The 8,359-nt window shown below is 40.1% G+C and overlaps 1 long non-coding RNA gene across 1 annotated transcript; it reads left to right on the top strand.

The window, feature by feature from the left end:
- The first annotated feature begins 546 nt into the window (after positions 1-546).
- LOC117536203 lies at positions 547-8,110 on the top strand. The gene is made up of 3 exons (XR_004567517.1): positions 547-668; positions 6,638-6,738; positions 6,943-8,110. It is a non-coding gene; the product is annotated as an uncharacterized LOC117536203 (long non-coding RNA).
- Positions 8,111-8,359: the final 249 nt, after the last annotated feature.

Genomic DNA, 8,359 nt, shown 5'->3' with positions numbered 1-8,359 from the left:
CACAGAAAAACACACATTGTGAAACCTGGAGGAGCAGGAAAATATTTGTAGGCCTATATGATTCCTTGTAACGGAGAGTAAAGGTTAACATTTGCATTTGAATGATTTTCTGTTTGTGTATTTTCATTGTCCTTCAACATAAAAAGTGAATACTTGAACTTTTTAGGCAGATCTTTTCCGAAACTTTCCTCCCAAAAACGTTCTGAATCTTTTAAACTAGTCTGTTCATCAACATTTTAGACATCTTGAGGTTGAGATTGCGTTTAAAAATAAATAAAACATACATTTAATTAGAGATGAATGAGATCTAATAAACTACAATTTTCAGCTTCATTCATTACAATACCGTGCTGCGTTCACTGGCTGTTAGCAGGATGGGGATTCACACACATCCTACCAAATCTCAGTAAATTACGTTACAAGAGGAGAGTTATTATCGCTCAACCTTCATTAACATCCCGGCCTGCTGTTTGAATCTCTTATGCACGATAACAGGTTGTTTTTAAATATCTTTCAGTGCAAAAAATGTAATTCCTGCTATGATAGTTAACATTTAATGTCTCACTTCATGTGCTTCTCTTTTGTTTCAGCTCTTCTGGAAACAGTTTCACTTGTTGGAGAAGTTTCGGAAACTGGACAAAGTCAGCATGTATGTCAGAATCAGACCGGTAAGATTCACTTTGTCCCTGAAACTCCTTCGGTACAACACGCTGCGTTCCATAAAATCCGTTTTAATCAATGAAATAACTGAAGTCAAGACTAACTGCTGGAATAATGGCTTCATTATATGGTGCATATTTGGTGTCAGAAACGTCTCCTTTTGTTCTCAGAGGATTGGCACCTCAAGCCGAGAAAGCAAAATAATAACTGAACACAGTGGAAATAACCCTTTTTGCTCAAGTCAAATTATCTTCATGGCTTTTTCCAAGTTAATAAAAACCGGTTTTGAGATGTAATACAATATTTTCTTTGCTTAGTTTTTCTACTTCTTCTAGATAAAGTCCACCAAAAATAATCTTCTTACTTGATAGTTGCCCAAATGTTATGTTTCATCTCTAAAGTTGTATTGCAGTTTGTCATGAGAAGCCCACAGTATATGAGTTTTCTTTCCAGACATCTGCTCCTCTCCTCCTCACATCTTTGAAAAGCAGACACCCATCATAAATACGATGGAGATGACATGATGTCTGTCTGTCTGTCTGTCTATATGTCCATCCGTCTGTCTGTCTGTCTGTCTGTCTGTCTGTCTGTCTGTCTGTCTGTCTGTCTGTCTGTCTGTCTGTCCGTCTGTCTGTGTGTCCGTCCGTCTGTCTGTCCGTCTGTCTGTGTGTCCGTCTGTCTGTCTGTCCGTCCGTCCGTCTCTCCGTCTGTCTGTCCGTCCGTCCGTCTGTCTCTCCGTCTGTCCGTCCGTCCGTCTGTCCGTCTGTCCGTTTGTCTGTACGTCTGTCTGTCTCTCCGTCTGTCTGTCTGTCTGTCTCTCCGTCTGTCTGTCTGTCTCTCCGTCTGTCTGTCCGTCTGTCTGTCCGTCTGTCTGTCTATATGTCCGTCTGGTATATGGGTAAGAATAGCAGCAATATTAAAGTAAACAAGCAAGCAGCCAGTAATACCAATAATACATATCAAAAATATTAAAACATTGAACTCGTTTTTTGTGTTTTCGCGCGGTTATTCGGTTCATTGTCTGCTGTTGGGACATGCGTCTTACCCCCGGGGATAAATAGAAAATAATGATCCATTCATTCATTCATATAAAGTCAAGTTTCCTGGTTCCCGGTCCTCAGCTGTCAGAGGCTACAGTTTGGGGATTTGTCTTTTATTATTTTCCCTCTCCTGGTGGAAACCTCATTTGAACCCTGAGGCTTATAAAACACGTAAAAAACCGGTTGTGTAATTTCACAAATACATCACTGAGACCTTGTGAGACCCCCCAAGAAATCATTTTGTTAAGTTGTTTTAACCTGGATGTGGTGTCTCTAATAATCCTGCATGCTTTTTCTTGCTGATGCACATAGTTTGATGTTAAGATTAGATAGAGCTTTATTGTCTCCCTTAGGAGAAATGTGTCTTGGGCATCGAGATAATACACATAAAACATTCAGGTCAATCAGTCATAGATACAGAAGAGAGATCACATATCACATGGCAAAGAAACAAACAGGTACAGCACTTTCCCTATTGCTGTTGATTTAAGATACAGTGTTAAGTGAGATTAGATGAGACAACAGTTGGAAAATGAGATGCAAAACATAAACAAAATAAGAAACACTGCACCGACGGAAACATGCAGGATCGGAAAATATGAGGAATAGGAAAGTGTGATTCATGACTTAACGACATGTTATTTGATCAGATGTATAAGAGCAGCAAGCTGAACTTTATTACCATATTTTGGTGAAACACGGGCGGCCCCTTAGAAGTCAGTGTAGTGGAAACATCCAGCTGATACAGTATGTTTGTGAACATGGACTCAGAAGATGTTTCTCACCAGCAGCGACAGGAAGGTGATGATGTGGCAGACGCTCAGAGTGTGAACGCCGCGAGAGACCGAAGGAAGTCGGTCTGCTGCGTGTGGGGTTTTCCTTTCTGAAAGTCGACACGCTTTGTTCAACATTTCTGAAACTGTCCAGCAGTACGAGCAAACACGAGATGCGGAAATTACAAAAAAACAATTGTGCTACAATCCAATATATATAGCACATATTAAAAACAGAGGATTTTACTGAAGTGCTTCACAGCAGACATAACATTATAATAAAATATAATATTACAATAATAGATAAAAGGCACACAGATACAGATCAAAAACATGCAGAGCTATCGGAGACAGAACAACGTTATCATCCGCTCTCCTGTATTTACAACAATTTCAATAATTAGACAGAGTAGCTTCAGTAACAGTACCAATCAAATATATTGCCCCATTGTTTCATAATCTATGACTTACTGTATTACTATCTACTACTGTATTATTAACTTTTTGAGTAGTTTAATATAAAACAACTTGTATTCTATAAACTGTTAACATGTTAAAATACCATTCTGATAAGAGATAATAACTTTCATTTCATTTAAATACAAATAAACTCAATGTAACAAATGTAAAAGTTGATTTCAGAATCATATGGAGATGATGATTATTTACTGGATTAGTAAAAACTTCAATATTATAATAAAAAAGTAGAATAACACGGAAATATTTAGGGACAATACAAGTTTCTTAAAATTGTATTTAAGTACAGTACATTACATTTCAGCACCGTTCAGATATAAATGGTTAAACATGTGGTCGTAGCTTCACCAAAAGGAGTTTGATTTGTAGTGTGTGTGCATGTGTCTGTTGATTGTGTATAATAGGATATACATATTTGTATTTTTGCATTCAGGATTGTGGGAAACGGTATTTCGATCTCTGTCTGTTCACGCAAACTGAAACATCGACTAGTGGGTTCGTTCCAGTTTTTACAACTTTGCTGAAGTTTCTGCAGAGTTTGAGATGCTGCAGCCGCTCTAGTGGGGCCTGTGAGGGTCCGATGAGGGGCCTGTGGGGAGGGGGGGTGGGTGTGAGTGGGGGGGGGGGATTATCTGAGTGAAGCGGCTGCTAATGACTACTGACGGACTTTGTTTAGCAGCGAGGGGTCAGGGGCCCTGAAGCTCTGCAGAGGATTACACCCACTTAACAGGCTGAGAGCCACACACACCTCCAGACACACACACACACACACACACACACACACACACACAGTTCACACACACACACACACACACACACACACACACACACACACACACACACACACACACACGGCTGCCTGTTCACTTTTTTCCGTGAAAAAGCTATAACTTTAGGGCGTATTTTATTTGGACAATGTTTGTGTTCAACTTTTAACTCTTGTTAAAACTTGTAAATGTCGTATGTTGTAGTAATACTCTAAATCTAAGGCATTCAGAAAAGAAAAAGCAGTGTTTACCATTCAACTTAAACGTATGGTTTTGATATTAAAATAACAAAAGTTAAAGAAAGGCCTTCTGAACGATGACATGTCTGATATGTTTAACCTATTTCTACATACAATAACAAACCTACATTATCCTGCAGAATGAGTACTTGTGGTACTTTAACCACATGCTATGCTAATACTTTTGCACTTCTGAATTGGAGTTTTTCTGTTAAAAGTATACACTGTAGTATTACTACTTTGACTAAAGTACATATCTAAATACTTCTTCCACTTCTGGTCTTAAATATCATGTTGTCATGGCTGCCTCTCTCTAAGAAACTCTACAGTGCTGTGGTGTACAGTCATATGTTCACTGTGAAAGTATGTGTCCGATGTTGTTCCTAATACATCAATACACTAAAGTGAAAAAGAAAAGGCAAATCAAGCAAAACCAAAAGGAGTTGGAAACGTGATGTAAATCCACGTACTGCATCTTGAACATAAAACCACAACCCTTTTAAAATGGATGTCGAGGGAGACTCTGAGTCTCAGGCTGTTTCCCTTGGTCCACTGGCCCCATACTACAGTGGCGCCCCTATAGTGCTGTGTCTGAATCATATCAGGAGGAAAGTGGGCCGGTCGTGATCTGCAGAGAAATGCATGTCCGGTATGAAGAAGCTTTGATTGTGCCGCTTCATGTTCAGTGATGTAGTCGAGGGCTTGGCGTGCATATTAGTGTGCAGATATGAATATAAGTAGTAGAGTAGTAGTTTCAAGGCGTTTATTGTCATGTGTGCATACTGTAGCTACAGTGTAGTTGTGACAATGAACATCTTAGGTCACAGGCTCTTGAGACTTGAATTACGATATATGTCCTGATGCCTAATCTGCAGAGAGAGGCATGCTGGGTATGAAGAAGCGTTGGTTACTCCGCTTTAAGTTAATCATTGTCGTCGTCGAGTGTTTGCCGTGAACATCAGTGTGACTGCTGAGCTGTGAGGTGAATCACAGGAAGCTGAGCGTGACAGAAACGAGACACCTAAGACTTTGTTGGACACACACACACACACACACACACGCGTAGTCCATGGTCACGTCCCCATCCGCCGCCAGCCTCCAATATTTTTCATTTCTAACAGGCAACACGATGTTCGGAGAGATACAAGATGTGCTGTGTGACTTGGATTGACTTCCAGGGAGAGTTTCTCTGATCTGAAACCAGACACACGAGAGGCTACAGAATACACTCAATGGGCCTGACATCACACGGTCACTCTCAACCAAAGAAGAACAATAGTAGTATTTAACAGAAACAGCTTTTCACAATCACTGCTGCAACACTGGATTCTTCACAAAGCTTCATAAAGTCACAGAAACATCTCATTTTAACAGTAAAATGAGGCTTAATCTGTGTTTCTGCTTTTAATCACAGTTTTATTTCCCTTTGTATTCATTTTATTGTTGTTTAAAGTAAATATTCTTATTTTTATAAACAAAAAGAAAAGGGAGCCCAAGTCCAGGTTTTTTTAAGACGTGGCATGACATAAATTGTGACTTGGCGCAGGATTCAAAGTGGTTTTTAAACTTTATTTCCATTGTGAAACAAGAGACTGCATAAAAACAGGCAATCAAAGCAGAAAAAGAGTGAAGAGAAATCGTGTATCAGCAGGAAAATAACGACATGTTTCTCAGGGAAAATAGGTACATAACCAAATAACAACAAAACATTTAAAAATAAATGTGATTTCTGAACCAAAAACACACTGTTAAGGTTTCAAGGTTCTTTATTTAGTCCACATGGGTCAAACTCAAGGCCCGGGGGCCAAATCAGGCCCTTGGTGGATTTAATTTCGGCCCGCAGGATCATTTCTAATTACTATTAGATCTGGCCCGCCGGTATATTGCACGCACACCTTCACTCCATCCTGAGGGTCTCCTCAGCTCAGAGCCTGAGCCCCAAACATTGATGACCTTGCACCCAAGATGAGATGCCAAGTATCTGAGCTAGCATCACAGAGCAGCACACTGAGTTTAATGGATGTTTCCTTCTGCACTTTCTCTCTCACGACAACAGGGCATGTTTGTTTTCTCTTTGAGGGGAATAGTTTTCTTGAAGCTGTTGTTGGCCTGTGGGGAAAATGTACTCATAAGAACTGACTCTGGAAAAGCTGCAGATAGAGCCATAAGAAATGAATGCAAATGAATGCATGCAAATGAATGCAAATGAATATTGTTTTTATAGGCAATAATTTAAGCTTTGTTAGTTCCAGGTTTAATATGTGCAATAAGTTCATTTCAATACGTTTAGCAATAAACATTGAACCAGGCCGGCCCTCCACTAGTACCCATTGTTTAATTTTGGCCCACTGTGTATTTGAGTTTGACCCCCCTGCTCTAGTCATACGAACGTAGCTACAGAGTAGTTATGCCGATGAACATCTTAGGTCACAGGCTCCTCCAACAGAGCAACACAATAACACAGATAAACAGAAAAATATAGTGCAAGTAAATAGTAAGTTTCTTAATCCCTGCTGCAACAAGCATCTCAAATGTGCAGGAACATTTACTGGACTCAGAATATTAAGACAGTAAAATCAGCCCAAACTTGTAGTACATGTTTTTTTTAAATCTATTACTAGGTTATTGTTTTGTTGATTAAATTGTCACTTGTTAAAGTTTTTGTGTTTTCCCTCTGATAGGATGATAGGAGTGCTTGTCATACCGCTGATGTGTGCGTCAGCCGTTGTTGAATAGCGATGTATCAGCAGGAAAACAACGACATGTTTCTCAGGGAACACAGGTTCACAACCCAATAAGAAAACACATTCAAACCTATCCCTGATTTCTGAATCAAAAACACTCTGTTCATCAATCCCTGCTGCAACAAGCATCTCACATTTGCAGAAAAATCAGCCCAAACTTGTACGTGTTTTTAAATCTATTTCCAGGTTATTATTTCCTGGATTGAATTGTCACTTGTTGAAGTTGTGTTTTCCTCTGATAGGATGATAGGAGTCATGATGTGTGCGTCAGCGTCTCCGAGGCGTAGCTCTCTGAGCGGCTGCAGGCGTCTGATCTCTGAACGCTCCCATCAAACAGATTACAGACGGAAATACCTGACGGCGCGCTGGCAGACAAAAGAGAGGCGAGGACGGAGGGAGAGTGTGTGCTCAGGCTGAAGACTTTATTTCCTGTGACACTCTGAACCAATATTGTAATTTGTATTAGTTTAATCATATTCTTGGTTGTTCTTTAGTGTTGAAGTGTCCCATGAAGGCCTTTACATCTTGAGAGAGGGTGTTTTTCTGGTGCAAATGTCAGTGGTGGGAGATGGAAGTAAAAGTATTAACACCACACTGAAAAAATACTCTGTTACAAGTCAAAGTCCTGCATTTAAAATGTTATTTAGGTAAAAGAAAGTAAGTATAATCAGCAACATGTAGTTAAAGCTTTAAACGTGAAAGCACCCAATGCAAAAAAGAACTAAAATAAAATGTAAAAAACACCAACAAAAATCTTCAAAATCATAAAAAATGACTCAAACAGATGCAATCTTTAAATCTGTTAATTGACGACGAAGCTGGTTCTTCTATAATAATAATAATAATAATTCCTTACATTTATTATAGTGCTTTTCCAGATGCTCAAAGTGCTTTACAAACATTACACACACATATCATGCACTGTGGACAATACCCACAGGAGCAAGTTCAGGTGGAGTGTCTTGCCTAAGGACACGACGACTTTACAGACGCAGCAGCGGCGGCTTTCGAACTGGTGTTCCCCAAAGCACAGCCCACTGCGCCACTCCGCCCATCTTCACACCTCAAAGTCATCAAGGCGCTTTCCAAGTACACATTACACACATATCATACATGTAACGGTCATGTACTGCGTATGGCAAGCCAATTGAGCATTTATTCCATTTCCTTGATATCAGACAGCAGCTGCCTACACTAGTCTTTGATTTCACTTGTTAGATATATGGACAAAGTTCTGATGTTTTTGTTTTCCCTCTTTAAACTCTGGCTGAACTTTAAAGTCCGTTCAGGCTTCCTGTTGGACTTATCAGGAGGTCAGCAGGTCAGCAGGCCGTGACCTCTGACCCCGGGCTTCCTTGTTATTGCTCGTCTTTGTTTTGAAGTTGTTTGTTTCTGCTGCTGCTGCTGCTGCTGCTGCTGCACACACTAGGGCTGCACGATTTGGGGAAATAATCTAATTGCGATTTTTCTGACAGATATTGCGATATTTGTTTTTAAGCGACCCAACGGAAGTTTATTGTAAAATGCGGCCATAACTCCGGCTAGGAAGGTCGCATCAACGTGCTCCCATCTCTAGCACCCCCGCAGCCCGAGCTACGAGTGAAAAAACTAAACTTACAGGAAACTTCCGGTGCTTTAAAGTCAAGCTTCAGTTTAAGA

This window comes from Gymnodraco acuticeps, unplaced genomic scaffold (genome assembly GCF_902827175.1).
Source record: "Gymnodraco acuticeps unplaced genomic scaffold, fGymAcu1.1, whole genome shotgun sequence".
Classification (NCBI taxonomy): domain Eukaryota; kingdom Metazoa; phylum Chordata; class Actinopteri; order Perciformes; family Bathydraconidae; genus Gymnodraco; species Gymnodraco acuticeps.
The sequence above is the reverse complement of the archived record's forward strand: the minus strand, read 5'-3'. Positions and strand labels throughout refer to the sequence as shown.